The sequence below is a fragment of the Anas platyrhynchos genome, chromosome 2, assembly GCF_047663525.1.
Source record: "Anas platyrhynchos isolate ZD024472 breed Pekin duck chromosome 2, IASCAAS_PekinDuck_T2T, whole genome shotgun sequence".
NCBI classification, from domain to species: domain Eukaryota; kingdom Metazoa; phylum Chordata; class Aves; order Anseriformes; family Anatidae; genus Anas; species Anas platyrhynchos.
Window position 1 is genome coordinate 68,742,907 of NC_092588.1, and position 20,442 is coordinate 68,763,348.

Genomic DNA, 20,442 nt, shown 5'->3' on the forward strand with positions numbered 1-20,442 from the left:
CTGTGGTTTGGCTTATTGCTGAAGGTGCACTGATCTCCCAGAGAGATCTGAAGGAAAACCAGCTCAGAGCCTGATCAGCCTTTAAGCGTTAAAATGCCTCGTGCAGGAGGTCTGCACATGGGTGAAGAGCATCCTGTGGGACCTGTGTTCTGCAGTTTGTGCGTGTCACCTCCAGGGAAGCATTGTCTTACTGCTTCTCTGGAGAAGGAGCTCGTGTGCTCCCTCCCCTTGTACTTTTCTGTTCCACATCCTCCTTGCTGTCTGCAGAAATCTGCACCAGCAATGTCACCGAGCGTTCAGATAGGTAAGGACAGCTCAGATTCACTCTCCTTCCTTGCTGTGGTCATAGTTGGCTTCTTGTACCATGTGGGCTGAGATGTGGCTGGGACAAGGTAGCGTTTCTGGCTGTCTCCTCTCCGACCCCAGGCATTGCTCGGACTTGTGCAGCTTCCATCTGGACAAGGGTGGAGCTGGGTGCCCCTGCAGTGAACTCGGTGGTACAAATCAGTTGCTTTAAATCTAAAACAACCTAGAAGCTCTTTTCTTTCCCCCCTTCTAAAATGAGCACGCTTGTTACTTACAAAGTATGTTTTTGAACCAGTGACTAACATGGCTCTTGTGATTTCAGGAACGGAGTGTTTGCTGGAAGCAAGGCAAACCTCTTTGAAGGTGAAAACCAAATTGCGTGGGGAAAGGGGAGAGAGTAGAAGGGTGGAAAATGTTTGGTAAGCTCAGATGTTAAATGTGGTCGCACCTTTTGTTGAAAATAAGACTGGGAAAACCCTGGTGGTGTAAATCAATAACTTCATCTTAGATTAATGCTGCTACAGGATGCCACTGGTAGTTTATAGATGCACAAACTCAGTACAGAGACCTGACAGCCCTGGTAGGTGAGTGGTTTTACATTGTGCAGAATTATTTTAACTAGTGGTTTCTCATGAGGAAATGCCACGTGATTTTTACTTTGTACAAAAGAGCACGTTATACAGGCACAGGGAAATCAACAAATTCTGTATGTACTGTAAATATACGGGGAAATTGCCTCATGCACTGCCTGAAGGAAGTACCACAGCACGAATCCAAACGAAGCGCGTTCTCAGGAGTACGTGCAGAATTCCCCCACCCAGTTCTGAAGTCTGTTCCTTGTGCAAGTTTCAAACCTTTTTTTTTTTTTTTTTTACAAGTCCAGTGTACACTGAAACTCTTCTGTAATCTGATTACAGGTAATAAACACCATCCTCCTGTCATCTAAGGGAGGGAAGCTACGTGAGTACAGTGCTAGGCACTGGAGAAATGGCACTGCTCTGTAGTGTGGTGTGTGCCAGGATGCAGAATTGCTTTATTCATCCTGTCGGAGGGTACCTGGGATCATCTCTGTGCGTGCGTGTCTCCTGCATTACCAAGGCTGGAACACAGCTCTTCCCCAGTGTAGCTCAGGGCCAGCTCCACTTTGTGTACTTTGTTTTAAAGTGTTTTTTTGTTTATTTGTTTGTTTGTTTTACTAATTGTAACTGTAATCCTATGTGCCCTGCCCCAGCAGCTGGGGGGGGAACTGAAAAGCTTACAACACCACATCTGTAACCTGGGCTGAAATATATCCCTCTTCAGCCCCAGCCAGGCCCTGGCATGCAAACTAATGACTAACACTGAGTGCTGAAATACAATACTGAAAGTGACAATGGTTTTGAATTGTTTTAGCGTGGGTTTTTCCCTCAAACTTTCATTTTCAGCTATTTTTCTCTACCTGATGTGAGTCACGGGCAAAATGAACAAAGGGATCAGTTTTTGTAATGTATTGCCAAAGCGGGCAATGTGGGGGTTTGCACATTTAAGGAAAAGACTCAGGGCATCCTTCTGGAACGTTTTGTCAGTGAACCCATGTGCAGATTGACCAAAACAAGGATTTCCTACTCATATTGTGGACAGAAACAAAGCATGTATTATGGCCTTGTAATGTAAAATGTCATTTTTCCTTCGTGCTGGATGAGTGCTGCAGAAGATCTCTCCTCAGACTGCGAGAGAAATAATATTAGAGCTTGCAACTGATTTTGAAAATGGACCTTCCACTGCTGACGAGCAATGAGTTGGGGAATATCTAAGACAGGGAAAAAAAATGAAGATAAGTGTATCACTTGCTTCTCAGGCGTCAAAGCTGTCTAGATGGAGACCTGCGGGGAAGGAGCACGACAATTCAGTGTTGCTGTCATCTGTTCTCAGAGGTTTCCCACCAGTTTGTATATCAAGTAGGCAGGCTACAGCTACCAACCTTGAAGGGGAGAAGAAGGCACATCCATCTCACCTGACACTAGATCTCTGGACAGATAAGTGCTTTCCCTCTTACCCTGGCAAAGGAGAACTGAGAAAAGCAGTCCAACTCTCATTAATGGACATCAGTAGGAATGGTATTTTTTGAAACTATCTCAAACTCTGTACTGCAGGCACCAGACACAGGGGAAAATGCAGCTTTTGGACAAAAGCAATGCTAGTCAAAGTAAGTAAGAAGAAACATAATGTAAAGGGAATGTGCAGACCACGCCCATCTGCCTGTTTGCCTCCTGTCATTATAAAGCAGTGTGTGAAACGATAAAGACCTTGCTTGACTTCTACTGCTTTTTTACTGAAAATCCACGTCCTCCTGTACCCTGAAGTGCCTGGCCAAATAGGCTTCCTTTCTGATGTATGTGCTGTTTCTCTTATTGCCGCTGCGTCACAAAAACAGATAAAAGCCTGATTCAGTTGGAGTTCCTCCCTTAAAATGAGTCACTTCCAGTAATAAACCTTCTGCAGGTTACATTCCGCTCTCAGCTACCTACTAATGACTGCTTCATGACTGTCCTTTATAGCAAAACAACTTCTTCTCAGTTGGTTTCATGAGCACTAATCTGAATTTAGTTACAAAGTTCTCAAACCAAGCTTTGTTGCGTGCTTTCTGCTTCACGTATCAGTAGGTTGCTATTGAAAGTGCAGACACGTCTTCTGTAATAACTTTCATACTGCTTTGAATCTCAGCATATAATTTTCAATTTTGAACTGGGGAGAAAGGTGGTTTTTTAATGCAGTTTCTCTATCTTTCCTAAAGATGATGACTTTTTTTTTTTTTTTTTTTTTTTTTTACCCAGATAATCTTGGCAGACTTAGCACAGGAGGTAGATTGGTGGAGACAGGATGGTCCACCAGCCTGTTATCTTAGCCCCATGTTAATTCTTGGCTTTCTCTTGACTCTGTGGGACTACTTTTGGTTTGTTAGCATTTTATCTTCCATGATTTGTTGCATGTCCATATGCAGTGAAGAAATACAAAAAAAATTGTATGATTTCTTCATATGAAGAAGTCCAGTTCATTTTCTCGCTATCAGGCCGTCATCATGAATACTTCTTAGTCATCAGACCTTCTGAGACCTGAGGAATCTTCCAATTTAAAAATAAGATAAATGTTGAGCTAAGACTACTGGAGAAGCAGTGGAAATGCCCCTAGACTTCTGTTTTCCATTGCCACCACAATTACTTTCCTACTTCTTTTTTCTGTACTTCCAATCTTCTAAGTTTATGTGCTTGTGTTTTTCTTACTTCGTCGTCTTTTCTTCTTCTTGCTGTAGTAATAGCTTAATGGCCTTCAGCTTTAAAGTACCAAACAACAAAAACTGCAGCTCACAATGTCAAAAACTGAAGATACGTCGAATTAAGCAAGAACGGATGTTTCAAGTAGAAGCAGTTGGGAAACCTGTAATTTCTGGATTAACCATGTCATATGTTGAAGGATTATTAAAAAAAAAAAAAAGTAATTTTTCAATGAAATGATGAAAAACATCCCTCGCTTCCTGCCTCCTGAATGAAATGGAGTAAGTAGCCACACCTAGTTAGTAGTAGGAAGTACTGATCTAATGCAATTGAAACTCCAGATAATAAGCTACTTCTTTATAAATATTTCATTTTCTCCACTAAGCCCATAACAATCTGTGCTAGTAATCACGATGGTTTGCCTACCATTTATCAATTTCTGCATTTTTTTTAGAACCTTAGGGAAGGAGAAAACATTACACAATTTAGTTGGCACTGGAGAAACAGTAATCACATAGCAATGAGGATGGGAAGAGGCAAGGGAGCTTTGAGACTTCAGCGTCTGTGTTTTCAGCACCTGGAGCTCACTGATCAATGAGTATGGCTGATCTGAAGAAAGTCTTCAAGGAACTTTGAAGTAAAACTGGACGACTTTGTCAAAATTTTCAGCCCAGAAGGGCTTCGTTATCAGTTGTTTTCAAATTCTACTGTTTTATTCAATGTCTTTTTGTCTTACTCTCATTTTCTGACTTTAAAAGTACTCTGAAAATTGCTTTTAAGACAAAATGAAAAGTTTCTTGCTGTAATTCAGATGAGTTGCTCAAGTGTTGCATGAAAATGGAGATAGGGCAGGTTGCAAGTCTGAGAATGCCTTTGCTGTGCTGAGTGATTGCTTTTGTGTTGATTTTACCTCTTTATAAGGAGTTATTGCTTGCTATATGCTGTACCTGTTCGGTAGCTGTTCTGATAACGTGTTAAAATGGCAAACATCTAAACCGACGTCTTCTGTGTGGCAATAGTGTCAGGTTTGTTCTTGCTAGAGTTTAAAGTTACAGCAAGTTACTGCACATTCAGGAGGACCCCATGTTCCTTTGTGTTTCTTTTTGGAAACACTCAAAATCTGAGTAATTTGAAAGTTTGGTTAATCTCATTTAAAACAGTTTTTCAAAGTATTTCAGCTTTGCAGGAGCAGAGATGGGTGATTTTCTAAGATGGGGGCTACCGTTAAGGGGAGCCAAGTCCATGGACATTAAGGCAATTTCTCCTTCCTAACCTGCTGAGTGTGCGACTGCTGCAGTTCCCAGTTTCCAAGCAAATATGTGCACAGGGTACCTACTCAGCCGGCCATGCAGCAGAGGAGAGCAGTGCCTTCACCAGTACCTGCAGACACCAAGAGCAGCACAGCAACACGGACAGCACAGCCAGCCACTCCTGTGTGCATCCATCCTACAGAAAACACAATTAAGATGGACCAGACCACAGTGGTTAGGGCTTGGCCAGCCAAGCATACTGAGCAGCAGCTTGCTTATGTGTGGCTGGTCCCTTTTCTCTCCCCTCCTCTCCCTTTTCCCATACTGTTTCTTCCCTGGTGCATGCAAATTGCACCATTTTCTTCCCTTGTCCGCTGTTACTCCGCTTTTTTCCTGCATTGCTCCCAGTTTTCTGAGTAGAAAGGTATATTTATTCAAATTTCTCAAGGCTTCTTAGGTAATTTGGACCTAATGTGGTATTAATAATAGCATCCTAGGCAGTGCTGGCCTTGCAGGACTGTTCTCCCTGAAAGGTCCCCAATCCCATCAGTGCCCTGTGAAGTTGGGCCATTTCTCACAGAGCCCTCCCTTAACTACCTGTGCAATCCAGCACTCTTCCAGGGAACACTGTAATATTTGGAAGCTGCTTAGGCTCTCACCTGTTAGACCAGCAGTTTTTTCTGTTGCATCCCATGTCTGGGATTATTTAATAGTTTATATGGCAGGAAAAGCCATGTCCTGGGTTAGCACCCTGAGACCAGCTGCAGGCTGTCTCAGAGGCTTGGGTTCCCCCGTGCCTGTGCTGCTGTGGTTGCCTGGGTTGGTTTGCTGGCTTCCCAAGCTGTCTGTGCCTGACTACCACGGGAAGGCAGCACTGACTTGGGGGGGGATTTCACCTCCTTGAAATCTTCTGTCTGCTTTCTGGAGTTCTTCTCATCTGCAAGGACGTCTGGGACAATGAATTATTTCTTTTTGACAGGTGATTAAATATCATTAGCTATCGTTATCATTAATTAAAACCATTTGTAAATGAAGAAAAGCAAGTTCAGTTCCCCGGTGGGCATATTTTGCATGACAGTTTTGCAAGGCAGTATTTTTTCTTTTTAATGATCTTTATGCAGATAAGGTGAAGTCTGTGAGGACAATGGATGTGTCGAGTTGAGATTTGTTTCTCGGTATTTTATGAGAACATGCTTTGCCGCGGGCTCTGCTCCTCTTGCAGAGAATTCCAGATTGACTGGAAGCTGGATCTAGTCCTGTTTCAAGGCTTAGTTCAGCAGCTCAATACTTAGTTCAGTAGTGCAGGAAGCTGCTGCTTAAACTTTTATTTCCTACATAAGAATTTTTTTCTCTTCTCCTTGCTGTTTCTGAACATGCTTCCCCATAGCCATTTTCTCCTTCCTCCCAAGGCTGGCAGAAAGATGCTGTCTGTCCACTCTGCTTACGTGATGCTAGGAATAAATGACTTTCTGCAGTGTCTCTAGGAATAGATGAGGACTGCTGGTCCTCTCTGGCAGCAGGGAGAGCAATCTGCAGCGCATCTTCCCAGGCCTTCCCTAAAGGATGCACGTGGGCAGCTCTCCTGTCATCCAGTGGTGTCAGGGCAGAGCACAGCAGTGTGACAGTACTGTCAGCTTCAGTTACACTTCTCATGGTTTAGGGTGTCAGCTTTTGTCTGGCAAAGAGTTCTTGGTTACATGGTGCAGAGGAAAAATTATATATATATATTATATATAAATATATATATATATAGGTGTGCTTGTAGGCATCCCAGTTGTCCCTACTTAAAAACAAACATTTTTTTCTATATGTCCCAGTCCTTGGCTGCAAAAGTGAAACTCCATCCTTTGTCTTTTATAAGCAGTCCTTCTTTTAGTCCTTCTAGCAGTGAGTTTTGCTACCAATTAACTTGTTTTGTTCTGAATTTGTTTTGAAGCATGGGCATGGAATAAGCCCAAAGTCTCCTTTTCTTCACCCTTTCTCCCCCCCAAAACACAGAGACTAAAGCCAAAAAGTGAGTGTTTGGCTTAACCTGGCTGCTGATTCTCATCCCCCCAGCTGCCGTGCTGAAGCTGAATGTGCACTGACTGCTTTTGTTAGACTTGTGGGAGCCTCTCCTCCACAGGTACACATTAATAAACACACACGTCAATGTGCAATGCACTTCAGTAATCCCCCTGGCTGCCATTTGGGAGCACATCTGAAGCCCGTTTGGATGTTGAAGGTATTGTTACGGTACAGTGAGGGGTGAAATGTCTCCTGTCAGGGGAGAAGTGTGTGTGGAGGGGAGCCTCCCAACACGTTCAGTACAAAGACTGCAGTGTGGATTTGAGCAGCTCGAAGCTGCAGAAACCCCCATCAGGCTTGCTCTGAGCTGTGGATAGGGCAGGACTGAGAAGGTTGTGGAGATGTTTGTGTAAAATTTGCGGATTTTTAAATACTGGAAGATTGCAGTGGTTTTGTGCAACGGAGGTGTTCAAAGCAAGGGACAGAGGTGGGTGTGGTATTTGTTGAAGGTTATTTAACAAGGGTCACACCCGTAGGTAGAAGCCTGGGATTTTCTCAAACCTCTGCTCAGCTACTGCAGGGCGGGTCTGGAGTCAAGGCAGGGGCACCTGAAGGGCACAGTTGTTCGAGCCTGCTCTCTGCTGTTGCTCCAGCAGCCTCCGCAAGGAGGGGAGCGAAGAAAGTCTTGCTATTTCTTCTCCAAATGTGTCTTCAGACAGGCAAGAGATGGCATATCAGGAGGGGTGGGTGTGCAGGACGGGGTGGGGAGGACCATCAGAGCTGTAGAAAATGCGGTGTGTGTGAGGGGCAGTTGAAGAATTCAGGGTTTCAGGCTCCTAAGGGAGATGTGAAAAACAGTTTTCAGAAAGACAGGTTTTTGTGGCAGGAAATAACCTGCTCGCTGTATCTGTGATGGACGGGGGAAGAAATAACGGGCCTAGACTGCAGCAAAGGTGACTTAGGTTAAACGGAAAAGTAAGTGCAGGGGTGGAGAGACACTGAAATAGGTTGTACAGGAATAAGTTGTACAGGGAGGCCCTGGAGTCTCTGCTAGTGAAGGATTTTAAGATTCAGTTCAGCCACTCAATTGGAGTAACACAGGCCTGCTTACTCCACTTTTGGGGAGAGAGGGGAAGAATTCTGTCTTCTGAATTCCTTCTGAATACCTTTCTATTCCCCATTTTTCTATGACCCCCTAACACAGTTAAGCCTGTGGGTTGTACACTAGAGGCACGGTTCAGTAAGGCAGCAGGAGGACGTGATGCACGTGAGGTGTCAGAATGTCCTCTGAAAATATCTTTTAAAGCAAAATGAGGACTGTAAAATTGTTAGAGGGCTAGTAATGAAAATAAAATTAAAAAAATTTTTTTGAAAAATTAATTGGAAGATGTGTGCTGTTTGCCCTGTTCCTCAATAGGCTGCCTTTTTGGTCAGAAGAAAGTGATTGAGGAAGTTTGAGGCTGAAGGCAATACCAAGTGTCTGTGGACTCTGACTGTCTTTTTGGAAGGTTCAGCTGCCCCAGGCTGAGTGCATTGCCAGAGTGCAGGATGGAGAAGGAAGAAATGTTTTCTTCCTTTTGAGAATTGGCCGTAGGGCCCTGCCTCTTCTTCTTTAAAGGGCAGGATTTGGTTATATAGGAAGGAGCTGGAGCTTGATGAGAAAACTAGACAGGTAAGTAAAATAAGAAGCCTGCAGAACAGCCTATTGACAACTAAAAGGTAAAGCAGGGGTGAAACATTGGTAAACTAGGAGGGCCAAAAGACACATACAAGAGAAAAGATGAAAATCAATACCTGCCCACAATTGCACGTAGTTTGAGAGCATTACTTGATGTCTGGGGAGCATGTATGAAAGCCTAGGGGGCATGGAATATGATCAGAAAGCTGACTGAAAGAAATTCGTGATTTATTTGCATCCATGGGTTGGGAAGGACATGTGTGCATGTTATGCATTCAGATAAACCAGACAGAAACAAGCAACAAAAAAAGTTCATGGCAGAAAGACGCACTGAGGTAACAAGTCTCAAGAATCTAAATTTAAGACAGTGGGAGAACAGTAAACTTAGAGAAAATAGATGTGACACCACTGCAAAATGATTCCATGATGATGCCAACAACGCCATCTTGTAGAAGCTGCACCAAGACGCACACAATATGCTCCTAAATTAAACAGTACAGAGTACAAAGAATAGGGATTTGGACTGCTCATTGTATCTTTGTTTGGATACTGTCAGCTATTCTGGTAGCCTGCCTCTGAAGCTGCTGCAAGCACTGCTGTTTGTGCAGTAACTCGTCAGTCTAACAGTGACTCTGTGCACAGCTCTTAGGTGGGGAGGAGGACATGGGTGTGAGAGCCTTCCTCGCCCATCCCCATACTCATCAGAAGAGAGAACTGAGCTCCAAAATGAGTTTGTCTCCATATCTGTCAGTTGCTGCCAGCCCTGGAAGAGTGCAGGTGCCTTTTGGGCAGGCCAGCAGTTTTGTTAGGAGACTGCCCCTCAGAGTGCACTGCCTGGGCGCTGGCATCCTGCCTGCAGCTTTGTGACTTACTGCCCTCGAGGATTTCAGTGCACACCCAAATGTCAGCTTTGCTGGGCTTGTTACTTCTTTGAAATAATGGTCACACTGCATTTTATATGGTGTGAGTATTCCTGTCCACACAGTCAAGAAATATATCTGGAGAACTTGGTGTAAGTCTGGTGTCATGCCAGAGCTCTTTTGGCTCGCTCAGTTGCTCAGGTCATTCACATTTTAGCATGGAAACTACCTCATGCCTGTGGCAATGTGAGAAGTCAATGAAAGGATTTGGTGTGATCTCATTCATTTGGGGGAAAAAAGAAAAGGGGTCAAAAATCTGCTAAACCAACCTTGCCAGCAGGTGAGATGAAAGCAATTTCCAAGTACATGGCATTCTGTGTCTCTGGAGCTTTCCTCTCAGTCAAAAAAAATGTCACTTCAATACAAAGAGCTTGAAGGAGAGCGCAGGTGAGCTGTTACAACTAGTGTGCAATCTGATTAGCCTGTACCATTTTTTCCCCAGTAGGCAGTTGCTTGATCTGATTATAAGAGTGAAGATACAGTACAGTTTCAGGAGACTGTCCTGGATTATCCGAGCTCACCAAACCTGTTCCCAGTGTATCCGACCCCTATTTGTATTGTTTCCTTAAGGCAAATAATGCATCAGAAGTGCCCTTATTGGCAGTCCTTGCTCCACGCCGGGAACCTGCCAAGATTAATCAACAAAGCCTTCCCCTCCCCACCCCCTGCTTTCAGAAAGTAACCCGCATACAAGTGTTATTCAATTACTGCCCAGTCAGAAACCTCTTGTTGTCAGAAGTTGTTGCTGAGAAGACAGCGGTTATTAATGATGTACTGAGTTGCACGCTTCAGCATATCTCTGGAAATGATGCAGATGTGTTTACGTGCACACGACTGGTTAATTTTGCTTTGAATCAGTAACTAATCTGCAGAGAACATATGTAGCGAGGAGCTAGGTACAATTTATTCCTTGCTTCTTTAATTATTCTGTTTGTCTTTATTCCATGTTGTCAGGTTTGCAGCTACTGTTAGTAATAAGAGCAAACTGAAAACCCATGTGGGTGAAGAGATAATTTCTTTAGCAAATGGGAAGGGAATTCTATTTTTTTTTTTAATTTTATTTTTAATTAATTGATTTACTGCAACTACTGTCTAATGCAATACTGCATAATTAGTTAAAACATTATAAACATTTTAAGCATTCCTTCGAGGAGAGCACATTTGAGTCATTTGCAGCATCTATGAAAAATTATGCCAGTCTTTTTTGGTTACTGACATGGAGAGAAAATATTTCCATATGTTTCTCATCATATCAAACAATAAACTGAAACAGCATCAGTTAAAACTATTGAATAAAATCCATAGTGTCATGTGACACATCTGAGTTAGAGATGAATTAAAATTTCAGTGTCTCCATTTCTCCATACATTGTAGATCTACAACAACACTTAATCTCTTAACTAAACATAAACAAAAAATACATATATTTACCAACAGAGGTATGATTCCCTTTTGACCAAGTGTTATTTTGTACGTTGATACTTATAAAAACCTTCTATTTCCAGTAGGATCTCTCTCCATTTTTTTCCCAGCTCACAGATTTTTCATAGAGCCTTTGCACCATTGTTTTGGAGTCCAGGAATATGAAGTTATTCTGGGACTGTTCCTTGGTCTCCTCTTCTGATGGTTTCACTTTACAGGAATTATTGTTTGTTGACTGACCATTTTCCTACTGCAGGTGAAACTGCAAATTTGTGCAGTACAAATTTTGATGTTTTGGGGAATCATTCTGTAGGTCAGTTAGAATTTGACTCTGTGTAACAGTTTAGTAGAAGTTGCTCAGAGTGTAAAATCAAAGAGAGTTCTGAAGTTAAAGTCATGTCAAACAAGCAGAGGCATCCTTTTTCCTCACCCTGTGACTCTCCTGTTAACAGAAAAGTGTAAAGATTTGGGATATGCTTCATTAAAAAAAAAAAACAAAACAAAACATACATATTTACAAAAAAATGCATTTTTTCCCAAGGAAGTTTGCACTCTTTCCAAAAGTACAGTTTATCCTACTGTTTCCCACTCTAATTTGAACTGAATTTATTTTGTAGCTATCCCTTGAACAACAGTGATCTGCATCAGTTCAACATTGAGGAGAATGGTGGGACACCATATAGCGCAAAAATACCTGCAAGGCACCACCACCACCACCGTCATCACCACCACCACTCTAATTACGGCGCCCTTGCTCCCGACAGCAAAGACATTGTTTCTGGAGTTCCAAATCCAAATAGTAAGTCTACTGCAGTGAATGTCATGTCAATAAATGGGGTGGTTTCGGATTTGTCTCTGGCAAGGAAAGAAAGGAAAGCAAAACATCACTTTTTCTTTTTCTTTTTTTTTTTTTTTTCTTTTTTGAATATACTTCCTGTGATTATTTTCTAGTCTGGTAGTGTGTGCAAATGAGACAAGATTTTACAGTTTCCTGGCTTGGCTATGGGATTGTGGGATTTGGTAGACTGGTGTTCCACAGCTGAACAAATACCCAATTAGTCACAGATACTGAGTCTCCAGCTTCTTGGCACAGGCTATTTTTTCATTGTTACTATTATTTGTATAATATCAAAAACCTATCCTTGTTGCCATTGTCTTTTGCTGATCTGCCCAGCTGGCCTTCAGCCCTTGTTTGGATCTGGCTCTTGCTTTCATGTCTGGGCAGAAGCAGTAGAAATTTTGAAGCACTGGACAAACACCATCTTGCTCTCTGTTTTGGTACTGGCATCCACAGCTATGAAGGAGAAGTAGCTGAAGAAAAATCACACTGAGGCTGGAGTCCAGTCCAGTGCAACAGGCTCTCTGGACGCTTTAAGAAAACTTCTGCAGACTCCATAGATTTTAATAAGCATGACAAAAATGCTTTCCCAAATGTCAGGGCTCAGCTCAATGAACAGAAACTCAAAAACACCTGAGAAGCTATGTTACAAGAACTGGTTTAGATTGGCTAAAAGACATACTGAGATGTCTATCAGAAGCACTTTTTATCATCCCTAGGGGCTTACTGTCTTCTACAATGCTTATGGTCTTCCCTTTTGAGTCAGGTGGTGTCTTTCCCTGTGCTGCATCGGAAGGACTTGCTTTGCTGTGCTATTTTCAGTCCCAGTGGTTGGCACCAGGTTAGCTGTCAGTAATGGTGACAATTCCCACTCAGCCCCACCTGCCACCACTGGAGTACGCTTGTTTGCTGTGTGGAGATATCTTTGACATGCACAAAGAGAAGAGGAGAGAAACCTGCTTATTTCTACTACAGCCTTGGGGAGATTGGGCATGAGTCTCTGCTGCTGAACATGTACAGACTTTTTAAAGGTACATAGCTTGGCCAGGTGTTTGTAGGTTTACATGGAAACTGGAAGAGAAACATCCCTGCCATTGAGCAATCCTGTTTCGTGCTCTCCAAATTTATAATCTCTGCACTCTGCAGTGCATGAGATGCTGGAACTGTGTAAGAATTTCTGAAGATGGACAAATAAGTGTGATCTATTATTTTCCTCGCCTCAGGGGGATGCTAAGTTTTTCCTTTATCCATTTTTTGCCTTTTTAGTTGTAAATCACCCTGAGATAGGCATCTGTTAGGGAAACTTTCAGGCCAAAATAAGAATGTCATCATTGCAGCTTGTGTTGGCAGCCCTGGGTGCCCTTTGGAGGCTGACCTCCAGCACCCTGGCTGTCAGCCAGTTCTCTGGGACCACAGTGTGGGACCAGAAACACCCAGGAAAGGAGATGCTGTCAGGGGTCTGGATAAGGACTGTGGCAACATGGGGGCAGGTGTCAGTGTCTGGCTGGAGGCTGGGTGAAAGGGCCCCTGTTGGGAAAGTGTTTCCAGGAAGGACAGGGTCACCAGCCTGAGCCCAGTTTCAAGAAGAGGGTACTTGTGACCAAAATATCTCAAGTGGAGATGCCTGGAAAGCCAAAAGGTCCATGTGGGCAATGTGCTATCCAGATGGAAACCTCCCAGTGAGGCTGGCGGGGGTGAGGTTGTGCATGTCAGTTTGGCTACCTATTGGTTTTCCAAGGGGCCATGGGCAAGTAGGAACTCCAGTTCCTAAAGGCGGGAGCCATCCCTGAGCTTAGAGATGATTTTAAATGAATGCGAAGTGGAACTTGGAGAGACCCACCTGCTGGTACCTGGCATGTGGTTGAGACAGGGAGAAGGATGCCTCCATTTCCTCCACTTACATATGCTCTGATAAAATCCCAGTGCCAATTCACAGGACTCTGGGATGGAGAGGTGAAAATCACAGTATGCCCAGCCACAGTTTCTTTTAAATACTTCTGCATGTTTTACAGCAAGCACACAGCATGGGACTTCATTACAGAAAACAAACCCGGGCCAGATCTGCCTGATTTTTCACATTCCAAGTCATTTGTCTACTTCGATTACTGGAAGAAATGAAATCAGGTGAAATAAATCTGACATGTGTGTTCATGAAGGTAGATCAGCAGAAGATGTTTTCATGCATTCAGCCTAATTACTGTATTTGCTGTGCTGCCCATCACCTTAAAGCTAGCACAAACAGATCATATCTTTTCATGCAGCAGATTTTCCCCCATGTATTTTCAGTCACCGTACCAGGGACCACTGTGTTCAGCAGCAGATAGCATTGCAGTGCCAGCACTGCTCCCTAAGCCGAATCAGCACAGCGATGTTGTACATGGATTACCACGTGCACATGAGCAGACCCACCAGCAGCAGCTGGGGCTATTGCAGAAAACAGCTGCCAACAAGCATGTTGTATAGCTTGCAGAATTTTTATGGCAGAAGATGACAAATGGAAAGAAGGGGCCCAGCTTGCCTCTCAGAATCTAGGTTGAGCTTACAGGTTATCACTTAAAAAAAATAAAAAATATTTTATTCCTCACCTGCTTGATGCAAAATTCCTTGTGTGACCCTGAGCAGAGAATGGTTTAATATAGCCTGAGTTTCAGGCTGGAATAGTGCTTTTTTTTAAAAAAAAAACAACCACACAATGCTGCCAGATCCTTTCTTGAAATGAAAGCCTGGTTTTGCCAAGTCTTAATGCTGACTCAGTAAATGTATGCTTTTCTTTTTTTTTTTTAGGACATCATCTTTTTGCATTTTCTTTTAATATATCTATTTGCAAAGTTGAGTCAAAAGGCTAAAACAGCTTGGTTTCTGAAGCTCTCCCTTCAAGCAACAACAACAACACAAATCTAACTAGTCAGTTTTAAATCACAGCATTTGAATAATTTAAATAATGCACTTTTTCCCCTTCTATGTTCCTTCTTGACAGGAAATAGAATGTCTGTGTTTCTTTAAAAAAAAAAAAAAGTAAAAAATTATCATTGTGCCTTCTCTTTGGGACTACAGTCTTGTGGGTGGGGTAATTTATTCCCTGGTACCACCAAGCACAGTCTCATACCTATGGAAGGAACCATAGTGCCAGAAATGCTGAACTCTGCCATCACCAGCTTGTGATGAGAGGCCACCAATGGGAGGTCAATGCTGATACCGTAACCCCTTCTAGGACATTAATACCTCTGATTATATTTCACCAATGCCAAAACCAGCTTTTTACTTATATCCCTGTAAGCTGGCATTAGCAGTTTGTCTCTAGTCAGCAAAAGCCTTAATGTATATTTAAACAGCTGTAGAATTAGATCTTGAGTGAGCAATATTTAATATTCTTAGGACAGCTTAAGAACCTGATCCAAACAAAACTGCAGGCAGTGCAAAGTTTTTATTGATTTCAGTGGTCTTTGAATCAGACTCCAGAGACTACCAAACTGTTTCCAACTATTATCACTTAGAATCTATGGAAAAAAGAAATGCAGGAGGCAGCAAGGATTCATTAAATTATCATGTAATGAAGCTCATTTTTCTCAGAATATTTGCAAATATACATATGTATGCCACACCATCCCTAAGACGTTGGCAGAGATCTTTCAAGGCTGTCTCAAAAAATATTTTACCTTGTCTTTCTGTGTCAGTGGTGTGCTCAAAATCTCTGTTGACAAAGCATAGCAAATTCCTGACAACAGTCTTAAGGAGGCTGGCATATAAATAAAGATGTCTGAGAGGAGCCAAAAGCTATACTCTGATCTCTTTACACATCACATGTTCTGAGAGTGGCACCTTGGCTGCATAAATAATCCCTCTGGTGTCAGCTGAGTTTTAGAATATAAGGGAGTGGGGGAAAGAAATATCTAGCCCTAAGCTGGCAAAAGCCCTGCTGAAACATAGGGATGGGAGAGGATGGGCAGGGGGAGGAATCGTTTGCTAAATAAAACAAGGAAAAATGACCCAACAGGCATAATTACGAAACATTTTGGATGTTCTTACAGGGAAGATGGTTTGCTGATCACTGTCTCTTCAAATGTGGTTGAGTGATTTGTTCTGCTGTTCTTCTGTAGCCTCCCTTCAGACTGTTTTATCTTCTTTTCTTTCTTTCATTCTTTCTTTCCTTCTTTCTTTCTTTCGGGCATCTTTTTAGAATTGAGCTCAGGACTTCCCCTTCTTTTTGATGAAACTTCTCATCTGAAGAAAATAGAAACGGAGAGTGTGAAGGTAGTTGGACCATGGCCACCCCTGCACGTCAGCATGAACAAGGTATAGCATATACATATATATTTTTACATGTATATGTCAGGGAGCCCCCTTATCACTTCAATATTCAGAAGCTGCTGCTTTTCACCTTCAATTCAAGTCAACATTAATCTGTAAATGTCTTGCTTTTTAATCACCTCTCACCATCTCCTCATGCAAGTGAGGTTTGGTTTTCAGATTTAGAACTTCCTTCTTTGCCTTTTAAAATTTCAGAAGCCACTGCTACAATGCTTGGTGTAGTTTTAATTTGGTTGTGAACACTTAGTCATCTAGGCAGCCCAGAGCTGTAAAAATATAACACTTAAAATTATTAAAAAAAAAAAAAAAAAAAAAAAAAGAGTTGTTTCTGTACACAAAGAGTTCGTGTTAACTCCCCTGGCACCTGATGTTAGTGGGTGTTTCATAAGTGGACTATTGCTGGGGTGGCAAAACATCCATGCTGCTTCTACCAGAGACCAGAGGACACCAGATCAGTGGCTCCTTGTATTCATGTGAGGCAAAATCCACTGTGCCTGTGCTGTGAAGTGCCTTCAGCTGATTCTGGATAGAGCCAGACTATGCAAAGGAGGCTTGTCCCTCAAAATTTATGAAAATTGCTGTTCTGAGCCATCGCACAGTTGTATGTGCTCTTGAAATGTACCAAGATTCACTACTGGAAAGCACCAACTAGCAACCAAGAACAACACGTTACAGGCAGTGTGTTGTGACCAACAAATAATTCTGAATTCTCGTGGTTTCTTCTTCAAGCACCACTTTCTGACCTCAGTCCTAGTGAAATGTGTACACGGAGAGTATAAAGCTAAAACAAACAAACCACGGGTCTTTGAGCAGAGTGTTGAGCAGCCTCTGCAGATGGCTTTTGCAATGAAAGAGGGACTTGCTGTAAATGTTGGGTTGCCTGGGCTGAAATGCCATTGAGCATCACCTAGCACAAAGGCAGCAGGGCAAGTTAGATAGGATTGAACAGCAATCCTTGAACTGTGGCAAGGTTTTTCAGCTGAGAGTGTGGCCTTCTTAAAGCTGCTTTGGTTGTGGTAGTTAACTAGCTACTGAGTCCAGCAGCAAACAAGTTTTAATGAGTGCTCACTGTGTCTAGTGTCTGGCAAAAAAAATGAAGCTGTAACAGATCTATACCACACCACCAATTTCTATTCTACTAAGTCCTGTTTATTCCACACTTTTGTGTCCCCTGAAATACTATGCTTAAACAAAACCAGTGAAGCACTTACAAGGCTGCTTCATTTGCTCTATTTCTGAAAATAAAGCAATGATTTCCACATCTATTGTGGAGTCTCAACTTTCATTCCCTCTCTTCCTATTGCTAATTATTATTTTTTCAAGCAAAGTGCTTTGGGGCTGGAATTTGTCAGGCCTAATAATCCACCCAGAGGAGAATTAACAAGAAATTGGGTAAATTGGATTCAGCAGTTAATTAATTTGATTGTCCGCTACAGCAAACTCCATCTCATGGGAATGATGAATGGATGTGTCCAATCTCTTTTCCAGAGCTGTTTGGTACAGTGGATATGTCTGTCCACCTACTAAATGATAAAAGTCAATTTCAACATGCATCTTATGCCCTTTGGTACTGGTGGACTTCTTAATCTCCAGAAGAGATAGACTTAAGTGTTGCAGCTGTGAATGTATTTCCAATTTTCTTTTTTGCAAGCCTTTTCGTGGAATAAATGTCTCCTATCCTCTCTGCTCCATGTGTGTGTATGTGTGTATATACATATATATATATTATAAAGCCAAATATTTATAATTAGGATTTCTGAAATCTTTGGACCCTAATCATTATTAGTCCAGATTACTGAAAAAGAAAGAATTATGATACAGCTACCCCTTTCACTGGTGTTATGCTCACCCATCCTCTGTGCCCCTGAGTCCCAAGGTCAGAGGTTTCATGCTGGTAGTGGGGAGAAGGGGTGCTATGGTAAGTACCTCAGCAGGGGGGATGTGATATTCATGTTGATGGTTTCTTCCTCGTTCTAGGATCTGCTTGGGGCCTTCATTGTGTTTTTGCTAACACACTTTTACACCTTGCTCTTTCTTCACTGATCTGCAGCTTCACATTGCATCCAAATTTACTGTATGTGGTGGCTTTTACACGTGCTAGCTACTTTGTCTCTGTTCTCTTCGTTACCCCTAAACCCAGTTTTATCCAGCTCCAGGTCTGCATTTCTTTAACTGGCCATTGGTGGGTTGTTTATAACCAGGGGGGCTCCAGCACCAGCCTGCACCCCTTCTGTTACCATCCCATGCCTGCGCTCCTCCTCACCACGTCCTGTGCCTCCACCTCATAAGGCCTCTGTTTCCATACCAGGCCTGTATTGCTTTATACTACATCATTACGGTAGCCATAAATATCTCTTTCTACAACGAATGACTGCGTGTATTACTGTTGTCTGTATAAAACGATTGTTGCTACAACTAGGTGTAGTAAAACAAAGAGCAGGCAGGTCAGGAAAGGTCCAGACGGGAAGCCTGACAAGCTTCAATATTGCGGCCTTGCACACTGTTCAAAACTTGTGTCCCACTGACTCTTCTCTTTACTACATGGGTCAGAGAGGACACACTCAGGGAAACACAGCTACTGTAGCCCAGTAAGGCTGTCATAAAGCCTGGTACTGACAGGGGCAAAGTCTAATAACATTGAGCAACAGCATTTTATAAAATACATGTGATACCAGGAGTCAAAGGTTTGCTTCAAGGATATAAGCAAGACAAGATTTATTGGGAGTTGTATCTTTCATTAGACCAAATGGCAGTTGACCTGGAGAAGGTCTAGTGTTTCTGACAGCTTAAAGTTGATTTTTTTTTTTGCTTTGTTTCTTTTTCCAAATATATTGTTCTAATAAAAAAAAAATTAAGCTTCTGTTTGCAGACTTTATCTCAAATAAAAATAACACATAATCATACAGGTCTTACCACAATGATGTCTGTTCATAATTGTTAGTTATCGCATAGAAATTGTTATATAAATCACCTAGTGAGAAGGAAGTGATTTTCATGATTAGATTTGCAAGCATGTTGGCAAGTGTAGGTGATTCATTGATTCTTCACAAGTCTCCAGCCAGTGGGTTTAATACACATAAAATCCACTGTTTGGCTAAGAAGTGAGCACTGATAAATCGGCAGAGACAATGGATCATGATTCTTGCTCTTGGTAAAAAGTTTGATGTGGAGCAAAGCATGAACCTTTCAGAAGGAATGGAAATGTTCAGTACAAGAATGGTATTGCTGTGTTTCATGCAACCATTTTAGTATTCTGTATGTGTACTTAATATTCAGTTAGCTTTGCAAACCAAAGCTAGTGTCATCATTATCTAACACTGTACAAATCTGCCTTCAATTCTAGCATCAGGGAGTGTAATTGAATTTAAAGTAAATATTTGGGAAGAGTAAAGCAAATCTAAGACCTCAATTATAAAAAAGAAAAAAAGGCATCTAGTATTCTATGTATATATATATATGAGCTTATTCATCCTACTTCTGTCAAACCCATTTAATTCAATTCTCCAGTGTTTTCCCTCTCTGGAAAAAGTAAAGTTCTGCTTTAGTGGTGAAAGTGATATGACACATTGCTATTTTATAGTGCCAGAAGAACTGGAGTTGGAAAATTGGAGTGTCGTCAGGTATCTTAACACTTGATATGGACTTTTTTTCTCATTTCTAAACCTTTTAGGATGACTTTAGATTGCAAGTTTAAGCAAGAAGATCATTTATTTCAAATGTAAGTTTGACTCTCAGATAGTCACTTGAAATCAGCATCTCAGATTTTTCAGAAATACGTAATAAAAAAATGATAGAATGGGAAGTTTCATTAACACTATGCTGTATTTAGTCTTCTAATAAGTTCCTCACTGAGTGCTCTTACTTTATAAATGAAAATAAAACTTTAATACCTGCCAACCTGGTACAACATCTGAATACCCAGCTGCTATCTGTATGCTTCACTCATCATTGCAGGCAATAGGAATTCTGGAAACATGAGGTTTCTTTATTCCGTGGAAAAATAAAGTACATTACAGCTCTCATTCTTGCAGCAGTAGTGTATAGAGACTCCATAATGCAGTCAGGTTTTAGATCTTTGATATTCTAATGAACTAGCAAAATGAACTGTAGAAGGTACCGTGTGGTTTTGTGTAATTATGAATTTTTTTGTTCCTTCTCAATGACAATTACACTTCAGGAGTTGAATTAGGAGAGGAATGGGGTTATATGTATAGATTAACGACATTAAGGAACAATAGGAACTTCTATAGATGCTTAGAAACGCTAATAGTTTGAAGTAATGAGATACTACTTTATTCTGTGATTGGAGTTCATTTTAAGTCTGGATCTTTGGTGCCATTGCAAATGTATGTTTAATAGTCTGAGCTAATCAGCTGTGTGAGAGCTGAATTCAGTGATCATTCAGGTGTGCTGCACTGTGGCAGAAACTCTTTTACGCAAAGAAGCATTTGCCTTTTCAGAT